Consider the following 18,914-nt stretch of genomic DNA (forward strand, 5'->3'; position numbering starts at 1 on the left):
AGATTACCGTCGAACCGGCGGAAATGGCGCTGATGGAGGGACTTGACTTTGTCAACTGGAGCGCGAGGAAGAGCTTCCTCCTGTTGCTGCCGCCATTGTTACGTAAATACGTAATACAGCTGGTACGGTTGAATTGCTTGCTTTATTAAAGTTCGGTTCGTCGGGATTAATCGACGAATCCCTGTCCTCTTCACGGTGTCTCTTCGCTTTTATACAGGGAATTCGTTTGCGATGGATCGAAATGAAAATTGGGAGAGGATGAAGCAAGGATCAGCTTCAGATCCCCCTCCTTTTTTTTTTAACGACGATTAAATTACAAATCGTTTGGATCGATCGGATTCAGATTCATGCCAAGTCAAACCTGTTGACAAAATTAAGATTATATTCTTCGAGAAGAATATTATTCACAATCAAAACCCGCACTTTCGTTTGCTCTCCTCTCCTCTCGCCAATGCAACTCCGATTAAAATAAGATTTCGAAAGAAGTTTAATTCTCCTAAATCCTTCCTTCCAATCTTGCACCGGTTAAATCGGTTAGGAAAGAAATTTCACGTATCGCGCCGCGATTAAAGGTGGATGCGGGTCGCGGAACACAGATTCATTTTCGTCGAGGTTAGATAACAAATAAATACCCCTTCCCCCCTCCTCTCCAACATCGGTATCTTTAATCAGATTTAGAAGAGAGAGAGAGAGAGAGAGAAAGAGAGCTCAGCCAGAAAACCGGTTCACCCACTCAGTGTAATCGTGCTTTCGTTTAACACAACCCCGACCTATCTTCTCCTCGACGAGACGAGCAATTACGATTGTTTCGAGTCACGGATCACCCCTCCAATATTTACCTCGCCTTATCCGTGATCCTGCAAATTGCATCCCGTGACGGCGGGATGACGAAAGACAAAAACCCGCCACGGGCAATTAACCGAACGTTGTTGATTAAATTAACCAAATTACAGACGCGACGACTCCTCGAATCCTCGGCGCAACTGCGCTCAAGCAGCGGGACAAATGTCGCGTTATTATTTCGCGTATCGTAGCGCGAATAGATATGGCGGAACAGTGCGGCAGCGGTGGGCAGCGTAGCGTTAATTAAACCGTTGTTAATTAAATTAATCGAATTAGAGGGGGAAATTTTCGGGGCTCGAATTAAGCCGCCCCTGCGTCTGCGAATCGAATATTACTAATCCACAGGTCGAATCAACCAAATTTTGGAGGGATTCTTTTCTTTCGTCGCATCATCCGAATGCAAACTCGTAAGTTTCTCCATTCCAAGAAACCATCCTCTCAAAACTATTCTTCTAATCCAACAATCATCGCGATGCGTTCCCTTAATCACTTGCTTTAATTCTACTTCCATCATCACGAGCCACCATAAGGAAATTTACGATTCTACGTATCCTTGTACAACTTGCCTCAATCTCACCCAATTACACCGAAAAAACACGTTTCCAGTTCTTGCGAGGTTCCTCGAGGACGATATCTCGAGCTCGATCTCGAGCAGAAAGAAAAAAAAAAGAGAATCTTTCTACACACGATTTCCAGAGGCGGCTCTCCTCTATCGCGCCAACCAATCGACCGGTTATATTTTCGGTGGCCGCCACTCTGAAAAAGAGCGAGAAGGGAGGAGTCCGGTAGCCGGTAGGGACAACATGCACGCATCGACTGGCGGGACAACAACGTGAATTCCTCGTTAATTGAGATGCCACGAGGAGGACTCACCCTTTAACCGGCTCCAACCGAGGACCCCAACGATAAATTCCTCCTTCTCCGTGTTATCTCTTGTCCACGTATCTTCATCCAGATTCGGGAGGAGAGGGGTGAAATGACGGTCGAGAACGACTCTTCCACCGCGTGTACACACGCTTATGGGCCTTATTCCTCGGTAGTAATATCACTGTATAATTACAACTTCTGCGGTTACGAGCAGGGGCTGGCCGCCCATTTTTCTTATCTTTCCAAGCTGGCCGCAGGACAGCTTCCTCCTCGCTCGTAGCGAGCACATAACACGGTTCTATTCCGGGCTCCCTTTGTATCCGATGCATGTGTGGAGCGGAGCAGTCGGGCCACGATGACGCCTCCGTGCCATTTTCCTTATTGGCAAGGCCTCCCTCCTCTCCTTCTCGAGGAAAAGAAATTGGTCACGTGGTGGTGGCGGCTCTCTTCTTCGAATTTTGCGGGAAATGGATTCTGGAAAAAGCGAAGAAAAGGGGGAGGGTTTGTTAGATTTCGGGTCGTTTCGAAATTTTAATGGACGAGTTTGAAGCGAGATTTAATTTGATAGTTTGAACCGTGTCACGAATTATTCCTAGGATTTTAAAATTACGTGAAATAAAAGATTGGATAACATTGGAGTAGCAGGATTATTATATTTCGAACGATTACTTACAATTTGAAATCACGGTTTATCGAAACAGATCGAGGAGAGAATCGAGGATATGCGATTTTTCTTAGTAATAATTCGTGTATGTTTGTAATATATTCGTGTATTTTCTTCGTCACGAGAAAACGGACGGATTTACGCGTCTCTGGCGTGCCATTGTCGAACATTTTCCCACGGTGAATGTAACGTTACTTGTCACCCGAATATGCACGCACGAACACGCCCTCCTCTTTTCTATTTCTCCTCTTTTTTATTCTCCCATTCATCGTCCAGGGGCCAATTGGATTTTTTCCTCGAGCTGTATGCCACGCATCGAAATTTCGTCGCGCGGCACAAAACGTAAAATGCGAAATGTTAATGTTCACCAGAACTAAGATTAAAAGATCGAAGAATTAAAATGTTATTGTATCAAAACTTTAGAAGAAATCATAATACGTTTTTCACACGATCCATACGAGATGAATTCGATTTCGATTTATACATGCAATTTAATATTTCGCCGTCATTTTTCGCTCTGAATGTGTAAATATATTTTATTACTCGGCAAACTTTGTAACAAATAAACTTAATACGTGACTTTTCATGATTTTGATGACGGGAAATTTAAATTGGCAAATATGGACACGATCGATCAAAATACACGAGATATTGGATGGATAAATTTATTAATCAATCAATTTTCTTTAATACGTTATAAACCCGAAAAAGATCGAACAAATCCACTAAAATCGTATATATAATAAGATATATATAAATACTTTCATCCAATTTTAATCGATCGATTCTTTTCAACTGGAAGAAATTTCAATTCGGCGAATTGGATTCGATCGACGGGAATAGCAATAGCACCTATCGTGACCTATAAATCAATCGACGCGTCAAGGTTCATTCACGAGGCGAATTATGGAAGCGGCGTGGATAAATAATAGTCGTCGCATCGACGATTATTCCCACGAATCATAATTGGAACTCGTATCGTAAATACGAAATTTGAAATGGTGCGTATAAAGCACTTCGATTCTCTCAGTTTTCAATCCATCTAATTGCGCTTAGAATTCGCCTGTTAGGAAATTACCGAATAATTCTGGATCGCCTCTACGATATCACGTCGTATCTATTGCAATCGAGAATTCGTGCACGACGATTAATATCGAGACCATTTTGCATATAATTATTTACCGACCAATAATATTAATTGACAAGTTGCGAGATATAGATATGTACGTAGATCATGTATCGACTCGACGTTTGTATTGACTTTTGGGACCTTATTACGCACATTACGGTATTTAATCGATCTACACATCAAATCCATCGATTACAACGACTTTATTAATAGTAATAGTTTGTTCACAAATTTTTTGGATCACTGCTTTGGATCGATATTCCCAGAAACACGGACTTTCTTTTTTTCTAAAATTCAATGCTTCACACTTTGACACAATTTTTCTTTTCCCTCTTTTTCAAAAAAAAAAAAAAAAACTTATTGGTTCCCTGAATGTATTCACACGATCTGAAAAAATATTCGCTGATAATCGATATAAAGCAACGAGATAACGAATAACAAGGGCAAGTGAAGTTCCTAAATACATCCTAAAATGGGAGCGGGAGAGTCGAAACTCGTTTGGAATTCGCGAATAAAATAACCGGAACTGCGAGTAACTGCGAATCTCGAGATATGCGGGGAAAACGCCGCGGGCTTCCGGTTACCGAGCGGCAATTAGTCGGTATTATTAAAAGGAAAAATGTATTTTCCCCTCACCCTCACTTCGGCTCCAAGGACGTCTGGCGAGCGTTTCGCTAAATTGTTTCGCATTCTTGGCCGTCGTTAATAGAATTATCCGAGTTTCGACGCGAAAATCCTGCAGACGGCGAATGAATTAAGAGACCGGAAGGGAGGGAAGAAAATGGGCATGGAACAAACGAAAACGAATCCACGGTCTCCTTCCCCCTTTTTTGGGATCAATCGAGTTAGTTGGCCTGTGAACGTGGAAAATGGCCGAGTAATTGCCAGCGTAACATCGTGGTTGTTGTAAATTTCCCAAAAATCGCGGCCACCCTCTGGTTAATTAAGGTCGATTTGATCGGAACTCGGAGGTGAGCAGCAGATCCCATTGGAGGGTTTGATCGAATCTCGATTGCTTTCAGTTTTATCCGTTTACTTCTGTTGCTGATTGAATCTTTTTCTGAAAATTTGTTAAGAACCCACGTTGAATTTTTCCAGTGTTTCTTATTCTTCAAATTATTCCACAATTTCTTTTTAATTACAAACGATGCCAATTTTTCAAAACGTTGAAAGATCTTTGAAACTTTCAGCATTTCTCACTCTTCTATCTTGCCATTCTTCGTTGATTTCTTTTTTTTTTTTTTTTTTTTTTTTATATATTTCATCATAAAAGTATTCTCGAGTTCTTATTCCCATAAAAATCTACGTGGTTATATGGATAAAACAAAGCAACACGAGTTAACCTAAATATCAATAGAAAGTTGGCAGGGTGGTCACAATCCTACGAGGAGTTTTCCTCGTCAAAAACATCGCATAGCTATCAGCATCCTTAATGTCGAAACTTTTCGCGCTGGCAGCGTTATCTGCGCCAAATAAACGAATTTACCCCGAGTTAACCGCGATAATAAAGTTCCTCCTCCTCCTCCTCCTCCTTGTCCCTCTCCTTTTTTCTCCCCTTCCCCGCTCCTTTGTTTCTCCCCCTCCACTACCCGGAGCGAGACGACGTGACGACGGACAACAAGGGTTGAAGAAGTTGCCGATAACGATTCCACGTTGAGAAGAAAGGGAGCCAGGCTGGAAGAATAATGATGTCGGTGGTTGTAAACTTTAACCGTGTCCAACGATATTTCGAAAATTACGACCTCCTAATCTGTCGATCGAACGAGACACGTCGATCTAAGAGGAGACGTGCTATTTGGGGTGGAATTACCGTGTATTTTTCATGATTGTTAAAACCGTGTAATAAAGAGGGAAAAGTACTCGCGTTTTGTAACGACCAGTCGCGGAGCGATCATTTTTTTTCTTCTTCTTTCAAGCTTCGTGGAGAACTCGTAGTTTTGTTTAAAGCTACTTAAACAGCAAACGTTGCACCTTTCGTATCTTCCCTTTTTTTATTACGGCTCTTGTGTCCAGGCAGAATTCATTTTGTTACTTTTTAAACGTAAAAAGTTTGCGGACCATAGAATAAACGGAATGTTTGTTTCGATCCAAAGAACGATTCAATAAAATTTAATGAAATATAACTCATTTTCAAAAAAGAAAAATTACTCGAGAAGGTGTTATTATCGATAAGGCGAGTTAGAATATCTGTCGTTTCGATTTAGTTTAGATAAAATTACAGATTTCTGTGCATTCAAATTTCCCATGCATAAATATCTGCACAATCTACTCTTAACAAGTACGTATAAAAAAAAGAAAAGGGGAGGGGAGGGGGGAGGGGGAAGTTCAACGTCTTTACAAATTTGTAAAACCTTCCATAAACATCCCCTTATCTGTTTCCTCTCTGTTCAAAGGATGTGCACGATAATTAAACCGGCACAAAGAGCATCGAAAAACGAGAAGGGTGAAAAAGAGGGTAGAAACTTTTCGACGGCTCCTCCTCCGGCTGTCCTTTAGCAATGGAGTCAGTCGACCTTAGGAGCAAGCACAAAAGGCCGTGCTTCGACGATCAACTCGCCCAGTATCTCACCCTATCCACCATCCGCCATCGCCTCGTCCCCTTTTTCGCGATCAAACGCGTGCCCCACGTGTCATCCCAGTTGTCATTCCGCGATTGTCAAACGGATCTAATTCCTTGTCACCGGTATAGTACCCCGTCAGGTGATGCTCCAGGCTGGGTTTCGAGTTCTCTTCTTTTTTTTTTTTTTTTCCTTTTTTTGTTCGGGGGTACTTGGTCTCTTTGTGGGACGTTCGAGTTATAAGCCTGACGTGAAAATTGGGTGAAAGGGGAATGGGTCGATACGATGGGGTAGATTTTTCTCGAGCGATAATTTTTGTGATTTTTGGCTGCCGGGAGGAAAAAAAATTGTGTGTATTTTTGCACAAAGTTATATAATTTTATATTAATTAAATGTCATCCTGAATATTTTGAAAACAAGTGGAAGAATAATTTTGGAGGAAATGGAAATGGAAATGAAAGAGGGACGAGAAATTCTTCAATAATTATTTTGGAAAAATATAGAAATGTTTGTATAGTTGAAAAGAAACGAGAAGAATTAATTTTTATATATATGTAAAAGGATAGAGTCGAGAGTCGAGATCTCGTAATTTTTTTCAGAAAATTTCACGCGATAAAATTATTATTGTAATTCGTTTCGTATGTTCGTATGCTCGCGAAATTCGGACATGATATACGCTAACAAATCATTTTTGGATAAAATCTATATCGTGCTTTCCATGCGTATTACATTCACGGTTTATAAATTATTTAAGCTTCTTTTTAATTTCGTGATTTTAAATTTCCATTTCATATTTATAACGCGTGCTGATGAAACGATTTTCACGTAAAACCTATTTATATCCCTACGTATTTCTTTTCAATTCTATTAATCATTATAAATTGTCCATTTGCGTATACCACTTTTAACGTAAAAATTATTTCAACGAGCGATCTCCATCTCTTTGAACGAGAAGGAAACACTGTTGTTAGAAAAACTGATTTCGATTTCCTGTGAATAGAGCTATCTCTCAAAGCCTCTCGAAATCCTACGATTTGATCGAAAGTTCCGGCGCGATCGAGCGAAGACAAATGGCCTAGCCAAGGTCACCGGAAACGCTCTCAACGTCGCGCTCGTTTTTACCTTCCGTTTTCGAACTTTCGATTGTCTCCACGGAAGTTTGCCTCCACCGATTCGCGCCTCAGGCTTTTTGCAACGAATCTCTCCCCCGCTCTTTTTATTATCGCGGATAAAAATTTACGCAACGAGATCATCTTCTTCCCATTAAACTCTCTTCATCCATTCCCCATTTACCGGGGAATGAATTAAAACAGGCTTTTTAAAAGAAAAAAAAAATAATAGCGATCCTTTCAAAAATTACAACGTGAAATATTTCACGAAGCATAGAAGAGGAGTTAAACAAAGGAAATATATAAAATAATATTTTCTCCCTTGTTTATTACCACCCATCCCCTCTCTAATTGAACGTACGTGTCCATTTTGTTTATTAAAATGGATCATCCTTTTCACAGGTGATGATGCGATCCCGTTATAATCATCATTCATTATAATCACCGTTTCCACTCTTCCCCCTCCCCTCCCTTCTAAATAAAAATCCTATTATATTCGAACGAACGAAAAACAATTAAAAAAAAAAAAAAAAAAAAAAAAAACGATGTGATGGATGACACAAACGGAGGAATAATTCAATTTTAATTAACCGAGAGGAGCCGAGTTTAGAACGAGGCGAAGTGAACACGTGAGAGGGTGGGAGGAGAGGGAAAGGGAGAAATTTTTCATGGAAACGCGACGATCGATATCATAAAGCCAGCCGCCCCCCGCCAACCGTGGCTTATGTCATACCCATTTTCTTCCTCCCCTCACCTTTTCGTTCTTCTTCGTTCGTTTCATCGTCGAGAGAGGGGCGGGCGCCGCATTATCGAAATATTATATCACCTCATGCCTGTTTCTCATCTTCCATTACGTAAATTAATCAGTTTTGCATTCGGCGGAAACGGCGTCGTGTGACCTGCTTCGGCGGGCCAAGTAGGATCAATACAATCTGATAACGTGTATGTGTGTGTGTGTGTGTGTGTGTATATATATATATAATAACGTGGCGGGTGGGACGCGGTTGATGGAATAATGAATGATAATGCGCGATAATTATTCGCTTAATCGTTCGACTTAATTATTGAAATTGGACGGTCAATCGTTCAGTCACTCGTATATGTGCGTCGTTATAATTAATGGTGTCGTTTCGCGCCCGGTCTTATCGCGACACTTGCACGATCGAATCAACCCCGTCGAATAATCGTTTCGGCCAACTGTGGTGGTCGAACGCACTTTCGTATCGAAATTATTTTACGATAACGGAAAGTGGAAATTTTAGGAAAGGAACGGTCGGTTGAATCGCGGAGCTAATTCGCGTATCCGATGCGAAAATTGAAAATTAATCGTGGAACGATCGTGGTGAAAATTGAAACGGTGCTCTCTCTCCTCCTCCTCCTCCTCCTCCTCCTCGCCACGCGTCGTTTCGTTTAATTCTTCCCTCCGCTTTCCCTCCCCACCGCCTTTTTTCCCGCCTTCCATCGTTTATTTCCTTGTTTTTCGATGCCTGAACACGATACTCCCCTCCCCCGATTGGTTTAACTCAATACGGATGATTGGTTATTCGATCCCGGTTCCGCGCACAAACAAGTGGAAAGTTGAGAATGATAAAATGTGATGGGGGGTGGAGGGGTGGTATGATATATAATGACTCGAGGATAGAATTCCTCTGGAATTAATCGTATTGCAGAAATTTGGAAGGAGAATATTTATCTCGTGCAAACGTGGCAAAAATTTTCTTTTGCCCCAATTTAATAACCATATAAATTCTAACGAGTAAAATTCGTCTCGAGAGTTGTCTTTTTCTCTCAAGATGTTGTTGTCTCGAAAGAATCGAAAAATTTAAAGAAACCAATGACAACTTTCGAGAGCTAACTTCCCATCAGAGAAAAGAAATTAATCTCTGTCAATCTTTAATCTTTAATCATCAATTTCCAAAATTCTCGATACAATTCCTAAATAATTTCGATAATATTTCATTTCGATATTATTAAACTATTATCGAAATGATCTCTGTGATACATCCATTATCGGAGTAACAGTAAATCCCGAGCAAAGTTACAAACGAACGTGTTTCGTGTACACGCGAAGAAAGTGGGTGGAGAGCGGTCGGAGTAGCGAACGCAGTATAAACAACGGGACCCAAAGCGTGTTCGATGGCAAATTAGAGCGTGCTTTAAACAGGGTGCAAGCCTATGTTAAGGCGCGCGAGTACACTTAACCGGGGCGCAATCACAGCCCAGTATTTACCTTGTCCGGCCTGGTATAGGGTTAATGCGGCTCACGGCGAAATTAGTTTCGCTAATTTAACCCTGATAATGCGCCGATACCGTTTGATTGATCGTCCACTGTCCACGAATTACGAATTACGATACCACGCTCGATCGCACGGACCAAGATCGCGATGGATCCCAAACGAACATGTTTTGAAACGAAAAATTAATTTAAAACGCGCTCATCTTGAATTTTTAATCCTTTCTTCCTCCGAATAACACTCGAAAGACATTCTCGATTACGAATAAGGGTAAATTTTCAATTTAATTTCAGAATAGGGGAAAGATTAAAATGGCGAGGAGGATTAGAAAATGACGAATACACGCGATGATTATAGAGATCGAAAACGATAAAGATAGGACGATATTGAAGATATTGTTCCTGAGAGAAGACCAACTATCATCTGTTTAATTTTCTTTCAGAATTGTTTCGAAGGATGGGGGATTCATCTTTGGATAGCTTCCATTGAAAACAAAGAGGAACGACAATGCGAAGAAAGCAAGGGGGGGCATGTTCCGTATAAACACTTTTTCGCTATTTCTTTAACGGTCCAATCGAAAGGGATGAAAGGGAGTCTGTGAGATACAACGTAACGCACTTTGTCCATTTTGAAGTATCCTATTTCGTTGAACAACAGAGTAAAAAGGCATCTTCTTAAGTATCTTTTCGATAAGAACTTTCGAAAGAAGATATCGTATAAAATTCCTAAAAAATTTTTCCCCGGGGAAAAAGAATCTTCTCGACAAATTAAGGAATAATATTATTATAGATAACTCTTTTAAGTCAAGTCGATCTTGCTTTCCACGAAGTGGATGGGATATTTAAAACGAGTCAAGAGCGCGCGCGCGCGCGTTTGGAAACTAATTGTGAGAGCAGGCAGCCCACTAATCAGGTCGGATATCGTCGATTCGTCGTTAACGAGGAAATTTCTCCGCGAACTAATTATTCGGCTCGCGAGGAATTACGCGACGCTTTTCAATTCAACTTCTGATCGTGAATGAAGCGTGGAAACTTATCGAGCTCTTGGATTTTCTAATCACTCACCACTCCCCATCCGTTCCACGATTCACGACGTGCGTTTATAACTTCGTTTTTTCAAAATTATAAAACAATTGCGAATAATTATATTGCATTTAAGTAAATATAAAATGTAATAAATTTTTATCTTCCTTAAATATTCTCGAAGAATCGTTTTTTTAATTAATTTCCTTCTTATGAGTTTTGCTCGTTACAACACTGGTATCATTTTACGCGTTCGACGCGATCGAAACAACCCTTATTTTCACCATTTTTATTATTTTATTTTTAAAACAAAATTTTCGCGCAACTTTTTTTCTTTTTCTTCCATTTCTTTTAAAACTTGTGGCGCAAAATATTAAAAGGGTTGAATAAATTCACGTTACACAAGCTACACAACTTTCAAACATTATACCGACAAAAAAATAATAATAATTTTCCGTGGAGCGGGGCAGAACTAAAAAATTACAAATTTCATTCATATAATATTTTCTCGCGTAAAAGACTGTTGTTGATAGAATAAATATTTCGCGTAGTTCTCGTATTCCCGCAGGTTTTTGAAATTTTTCCAACGTGGAGAGGAGAAAGCGGAGGAAAAATCCAAGAGAATCGATCGAATTTTTTTCAAATATATTCCCCCTCCTATTCTCTCTCTTTCTCTCTCTCTTATTCATAAAACGAGTCGGCTCACAACACGAGATGCAGTTAAACAATTTTTGTTTATTTATATATGTTCCGCAGCGAAAAGGGATCGGCCATCGTGGTCGAAGTTTGCCTCGAGCTCCGCGGAACTTGTCCAATTAATTTTAAAAGGTTCTCGAACGAAAGGAAACTTTTAATTACGCAATTCGCCCGTCAAGAATTCCCGTGAATTTTTTATCGCCGCCCGTGTTTCCTCGAGGTGTCGAGTGGCAAATAGGGAAGGGATGAGAGGGTGGCTCGACCTGCGACGATGGGGGATGATTAAACGACGATCGCGTGGACAAACGTTGCTTGTACTCAACTCTATAGAAAAAAAAAAAAAAAAAAAAAAAAGAAGTACTAATGAGCGCTTTATTAAAATACTTTCACGTAAGAAGATTAAAAAGGACAAAAATCCCCTTTGCTTCGTTATCTCGCTACAGTTGTCGATAAAGGATAATCGTTTATTTGCGATTTCGTTGCTTCTATCTTATGCTGATATTACGTATCCGTGATAAAAAGGATCGAATACTTCAGTTTATTATCGTCGCAAGGAGAAAAAGTAAAAGAAATCAATTCACTTGATCAACGTGTAAGGAAGGAAAAACGAGGCGGTCGAATGGTTGCGCGCGAAGGGGGTGAAGGGGAGAAAGAGGAGGAGAAAGAGAGGGGGAGAATTGTAATTTTCCAAGAGGCTCGGAGCGAAGTTGAGAAGGTTTTAAAGAGTATTATTAAAAAAGGTGTGTTTCACAGGCGGGGAAAGTTGCGGGCCTCCGGGCGTAAGTGGTGCTTTAAAAATTAACTGGGAGTATTATATAGTTTTTTACAACTCGGGCATCTTGGTAGCCGGTCTCTGCTACCTTGGATTTTATTAGAAAGAAGAGAGAACAGCAAAAATCTTGTCCTTTCCTAAAGGTGGTTACACGCGAAAATATTTTAATTTCTATGGAAAATTCTCTGGAAAATTCAGTTTCGACATTCGATGCCAGTGACGAGTTATGGAATGAAAATTTATTTACCGACTTCGTAGAACGATGCTAGCTAAACGATATCGTACCTTCACCATCGATATGATAAAAATTGGATTTTCAAATCTATGGCGCCTTTCCTTGCATGCATTAGAAACTCTATATAATTCCAAGAAAGAAGAACTCTTCTCTCTCTCTCTCTCTCTGTCTCTCTTTTTTAACGAATGTTCGTTTTAATAAATCTTAAAAGGATGAGCATCCCTTCAGCCGGCTATTAGCCTCCTCGAGAGTATCTTCTCCGTGGGGAATTACTGAATGGCGTGGAACTAACGCCGCCGAGTTTCTACTTGTACAAACTTTGCCCGCTGGAATGCGCGAGGAACGCTTAGTTAAGCAGAAATAAGGCCCGTAAATGTTGCCGGTAGATTAAATATAAACAGCAAGGTACAAACGAGCCCCGGCCAAGGATTCTACTGGGAGGGAGCTACCTTCTCCGTGGGCAGGGAGGAACACTCTCCCTCTCCCCTTTCGGAATCCCTCGCGGAATATTGTGTCGCTGCAATAATCGCCACCCGTCAAAATTATCTCGAGAATACGATTATTGCGCCATTTTAACCGAACGAGCCCGGCAAAGTTTGACTTGGGAGTCGTTGTTTCACCCCAACCCGTTTTAATTAACGTAACACGCAGCTTTGCGTATTTATAAATTTTTATCCGACACCGGCCGAGAATATAATAAACTCTGGTTCTCTTCTCCCTCTCTCCTCCGCCCCCCCCCCTCCCCGATAATCCAAAGAACGGAACAACGGAAGAGGGAAAAAAGCGTATCGTAAAAATTTAATTTTTATCTGATCCTATTATACCAGTCGCGATTAATCCTCGAATCGTCGCGACGAAAAGTGATTGGATCACTTTTGACTCGTATCTGAATTATAGATACGATAAATTATATCATTTGTATCGTTGGAGATATGGATCGTAAAAAAAAAAAAAAAAAAAAAAAAAAGATCGAACGAGCAAGGGTTGATCAGACGGAAATTTGAACTAATAATAATTCAAATGTCTCGTATATATCGATATAACTGATTGACGTCACCGACGATAGTAAAAAAAAAATATATTACAACTCGAAACCAAGTGTTCTTCGCACGAAAATATCGAGAAATATCAGAAGAACGATCTTTCGAAAAAAAGTTCACTCTTTGTTTTCGCTATTCCTCTCGTGTCTCGGGACGAAAATGTGTCACGGTTTCCAAGACGACACGTCTTCTGGACCGCCACCGTGTATCCGATAAAACGTGAAACGTTAAATTCATGGCCGAAAATTCCACGGGCGGGAAACACGGGGTGACAAGCTGCCGGATAGGAAATTCATCGGCGCCCTTTTCGAGACATCGAGCCGTTCTTAATCACGCGCGACCGAGTTGTCGCGTTAAAATCGTTGATCGCGCAGCTTTGACGTGTCGTCTCGTGAATTATTCCTCTAGTTCCCGCGATGCTTCAACCAGATTAATACCGCGCCACTTGGGAGAAATTCGAAGTATATTCAATTTTCGAGTCGTTTGAATTCCTTATAATCGGACTTCAATTACTTCAAGACGATTAATTGTATTCCAATATTTTCCAACAATTTATTTCGCTCGAAAAAAAAAAGTAAGAAAGAAACGTTGTGGAAAGAAACGTATTTTCTACGATCAGTGTGTCACAGTTTTCTGATTGTAAATCTTTCGAAGATTTAAACCGAATAAAATTCTACATATGAAAAATAAACTTCTTAATAAAATACGAAACAAAATATCGGTCGTGGTGACCGATTCACTCTGAGGCGGGATTATTCCACTCACCTTCAATAGGACACAAGCCCGATCGCGAATCGAATAAAAGGTAAATTTACACCTCGTGAACGCGGTTCCAAAAGTCATGCCCCGGCCGAGACAATGCCGGGAGGAGATGGGAACGAAACAACGGGGCAGCAATTACCCCAATTAAACTCTCATTACGCTGTGAAAAGCATCGGTCCATTAACCGCCCATCCCTCCACACCCCACGTTCCCAGTGAAACGTTCACCCCCTCCCTCAGGAAGGGGGCTGAACAAAAGGATCTCCCGGTAAAAATCCTCCGATCCACCTTGAAACAAGCAGAGAGAGAGAGAGAGAGAGAGAGAGAGAGAGAGAGAGAGGAGAGAATCTCCATCCAACGGAGGCCATTAATCATAATTGAAGCCGTCGGTGTTTCGCTTATACAAAGAGAGGGTTGCGTTTCGGCGCCGGGAACAAATCCAACGGGGAAATAGGAAAACAGGGAGGAGGAAACCGTCGATCGGTATGCGTTTCCTTCTCGCGAGACTCTTATTGCCTCTCTCTCTCTCAGCGTTATCGAATTACGAGGAGATTTTCTATTAAATGTAAATACCGTGGCTCGTGCACACACTCTTCTTCCTCGAAGGTATGTAAGCGATTCGGACGAGGATTAAGATTAAGAACGGCAGAGAAATGGTATTCCTCTCGCTATTCTTTAAACGTATCGTCGCGTTGCGCTCGATATCATCCGGCCGACGAAACTGAAACCGAACGTTCCTCTATCCGATCATTTTTAAAATTCCATAAGAAACGTATTATTCCATATACGAACGAGCTCATCCTCCTTTCGAGAAGGAAACGGATCGTTATCGTACTTTCACCGAGGCGAACGGGGCGCAAACAACCACTCCCCCTTCCTCCATGGATCGCTTTACACCGTCGCCTTCCGATCCAAACCCTCCCCTCCTCCCCCTCGCTGCCAGAGATCGCGACCTGCGACGCATAATAATTCGCGTCAGCGCCGTTTTATCGCGTTAACGCGACCCCTCGCCCACCCCTTTTGGCAGCGATCAACCACCCTCCTCTATATATATATATATCCATCCAGGCTGGGGGAGAAAACTCGGCAGGAAGGAAGATCGACGAGGGTTGCCGGCCGATGCCAAGGAAACTGTCCGCTTTCTCGCGATTCTACCTGAACCGCCATGCCAATTTCCCTTTTCTCTCCCTTTCCCTCTTTCCCTCCTCTTCTCCACGCACACGTGGAGGAACCAACTCCTTTCTTTCGTTTGTCCCTTGTTCCATTCCCTTTTTGTCTCTCCGTCCACGTCCCTCTTCCCTCCGCTCGGTCGAAGGGGAGGATCGGCCTATCCGACCGCAGGATGGACCGCGGTGGACAGAAGGTCGGAGAGGATCGTGGGCCTGTTACCGTGGTAACGCGATACAGAAACTAAATTCCGCTGCTGGGGGACTAAGTGCAACCTCTGCGACCAAAATTGCTCCGCCTAAGCAAACGTTACGTCAACACTTAAATTCGGGGATCGTGCGATTAATGGTGACGGATACGCGGCTAAATAAAACGATTCGTCCGGGAGGGGACCTTCGTCATCGGGCCGACATCTCTTCTCGTTTATTTCGCTTTCGATTATTTCTGCTCTTAATACGAAAATGGAAGGGCGTCTATTTTTCTGAATATCGCGTGAATATCGTTTCGTATGGGATTTGATGAATACTGGAGGAGACTTTCTTTCTTGTTAAATTAACTCGTTTCGTGCTCGATGCAGGTAACTTGCAAGTTCAATCGGTTTGAATTATTAGAAGGTTGATTTCGACCTTCTCAAAACGTTACTCCACGCACGTAATTACGCGTCCCATTCGTTAAAATCAGAAATTTCCCTGTAAAAAACAGGGAAATTAAAACGCTTTTATAAACCGCCGTAGCTCATCTCTCTCCCAAGATAGCTCCCTCTTTTAACCCCTGGATTTCTCTTCTCGCGTAGTAGTAAAAAAAAATTCTCGTAAGCACGATAAAAAATTACATTTTCGCGTACTCAGCCCCGATTCCGGTTGTTGCCTCCTCACCACCCGTTATTCCGGTTATTCAACCGTTCAACGAAATCTCTGCCGACACGTCGCGACGTCCAAGGTATCCTGGGATCCTCGCCGCAGGGGGGGAGGGGTGGAAGAGCGCCTTTCACCCTCCAACGTTCTCCAACGTTAGTGGGCTCTTAAAGCGCCGTGTCAAGTCGCGGGAGAACCGCCCTCGAGTTTCGCGCTCGAAAGATGAAAAAAATCCCGTCCAATGGAAATTTTCGGCCTTCGACCGTGCTGCTGCTGCTGCTGCTGCTCTCCACGAATTTATCCGCCCGACTATTCGGACCCTCGTGACAATTATCGCGTGAAAATTGACACTTTTTTCTTTCAAGCTTCCCGCATCGATTTTTTTTCTTCTTCTTCTTTTTGCGGAGAAGAGAGGAAGAAGAAGAGGGGTATGTAACGCGATGGAATGATTTAAGTTAATTCTGACGAATACGAAATATATAAAAGTGCTATGGAAAAATATTTTACAATTTATTTTGACCGATATTTCTTGATATTAAACGACTAATAAATTTTGTTAAGCTATTAATAATTGATCGTTTCCTAATTCGTAAATTAATCACAAATGGTGTTCGTTCGAGAAAGACTTGCCTCGCTTATTTCGCACGCGATCTTCATCAAGTATCAAAACATTTTCTGAACACAATTCCATCGAATATCCAAAATCGTAAATAACCATAATACGAAACAAGATTTACCTCAACACGTTGAATCACACATATATAAAACGAACTTCTCCCATAAACCAAATGTTCGAACTTTCGATACGATCCCGTCGGTGACACGTCGTAAATCATCCAATGCAACCCGTCTAAACGAACCCAACTCCCTCTCTAAAATTAATCCACGAATTAATTCACGGGCGTGACACTTCTCTTCCCTGTCTTTCTCTCTATTTACACCGGGCCAGCATCAAGTTTTTTTTAATCCGTCCGTACGATGCCTGCTTCTCGCCGCTCCAGAGATTCCTCGACGACGTCGTCGTCGTCGTCGTCGTCGTCGCTTCCGGGATTGGCCCCTCCCTCCCCCTTTCGACCAAACTTCCCCGACGTCTTCTGCAAAAGTGGCCGAAAGGAACGTCCCGCTCTTGTCGTCCCTCGTTTCGACTTAATCGGGCTACCCCAACTTTTTCGTGGCAAAACCGTGTCTCCGCCTCGGTGAGAGAGGCCCGCATCTTCCCCTCCCCCTCTCTCCGCCTGTCTGGCGGCGGTTCCGCCCGGCTGGGCACCCGCCATCGTCGTCGTCGTCGTCGGCCCGAAAAACTTTCGCGCGATGGAGAACAATCGAATCCGCCGAGAGATTTGTCCGCTTCCTTCCAATTTTCTGACGTTTCTTCCGCGCCTTCGAGGAAATTGACGTCCCGCCGCCTCGACGGACGCGAGGGAGGAGGGCTCGATTGCAGCCGGAAACCGGCCGGGGAGCGTGGCCTCCTCCTCGCAGATATCGCGCGGGGGCCGGCCTTTTTCTTTGACACCGTGATGAGGATGGATTTCGAGGAGAGATCCAACACGAGGATTCCTCTTTGTCGAGGGGATACTTTGGTGGGGAGATCGATCGGTGGTCGGTGGTCGTTTCGACGGAATTTTTATTTGGGACGACACTTTTTCGATTACGGAGCCAATTTTATATAATCCTTGGAGGAGATTCTAAGAAAGATTTTAAATTCGAAAAAAAGATATCAGATGTGTATGAATAATCTTCATGAATTAATCGTAAATCTCGATTTACGCAATCAGACGCAAAAAAGAAACGCCACGACACATGGCGTGAAATGATAATCGTGGCCATTCTCGAAAGAGAAGAAAGAGAGGAGGAAGTGATAAAATCTTTCGAGCGAAAACTGGAAGAATTTCGCGACGATATTGCCACAAATCCGACAACAAACCCTCGCGCGATACTTTTCGAATCGAACGAAACGTTTAATTCGAATTTCACGCGTTTCTTCGTCGACTTTGACGACTTTGATGGAAGGGGGCGTCGAAAGTGGAAGGGGAAGGGGACGATCGGGACGAAACATTGAAATTGCATAATAGCGGATAGCGAATCGAATTACGAGGGTTTTGATCGAGGGTTGGTTTCCAACTAATTTGAAATAATTCGACGGAATATACAAGTTCGTATTAACACATCCAACTATTCCTATTGATACGCGCAGCTGTTTCCACGACACGTTGATTATTAAAGTGGATGTTTCTCGATTCGCAAATGAACGGACGTCGTTGTTTCGTGATTGGCACGAATGACGGTGGATACGTCGATTCGTTTCAATTTTTCATTTTCCGGATATAATATAACGTTTCGATACGTATTATCGGAAATCGGTGAATTTATAATCTTTATGATGCGTTTCACCATTTTCGTATTATCGTGTCTTGCAATTTTTGAATCACGAACATATAGAAAAGTATATTTTAAGAATGGACGAGCAACATGATCAACGAAGACAAGACAAGTAATGGAAGAAGTGGTAAAATTCGTGTTTATGACACGTGTCTACTCCACAAACGGATTCGACCAACCAATCTTCCACGTAGTTGACGATATTTATAAACGACTCCATACTCGAACTCGATATTTCAATTATTATAAACAAGTGACAACGAGACGCGAGATTCATCCAATTTCGAAATTACATCGTCCAATTTGAATTGCTTGGAAATAAACAGAGAGAGAGAGAGAGAGAGAGAAGAAAAAAGTAATGAAATTTTACAATCCGGTTATCGAAAAGGCATTAAGACACCCGATTTCGAAAGAACGACGTGTATTCCGGGGGATCGTTTACCTCCTAGAATCGAGCGAGAGTGACGAGGGCAATTTGTCAAAGGGAATTCGGGCCAATTAATGGTATCGACGTTCGACGTTTTCCCCCGTGAAAAGTGATGACGTGCGCTTATTAATTGTGCGTCACCGTAAATACGAATAGC

General features: G+C 42.1%; 1 protein-coding gene across 6 annotated transcripts in view; it reads right to left on the reverse strand.

Annotated features, from left to right (window-relative positions):
* Positions 1 to 18,914, reverse strand: part of LOC100869899 (zinc finger C4H2 domain-containing protein) — a 244,152-nt gene that overhangs the window by 123,054 nt on the left and 102,184 nt on the right. For 4 of the 6 annotated variants that reach the window (XM_086910617.1, XM_086910611.1, XM_086910613.1 and 1 more), the window contains exon 5: positions 1,717 to 2,184. The exons of the other annotated variants lie outside the window; for them this stretch is intronic. The gene's annotated coding sequence lies outside the window, so the exon portion shown is untranslated. The remainder of the gene's footprint in view (positions 1 to 1,716; positions 2,185 to 18,914) is intronic. 6 annotated transcript variants of the gene reach the window in all.

The sequence above is a fragment of the Apis florea genome, unplaced genomic scaffold (genome assembly GCF_048593485.1).
Source record: "Apis florea isolate Af1SG1 unplaced genomic scaffold, ASM4859348v1 contig_3193_pilon, whole genome shotgun sequence".
Lineage (NCBI taxonomy): Eukaryota > Metazoa > Arthropoda > Insecta > Hymenoptera > Apidae > Apis > Apis florea.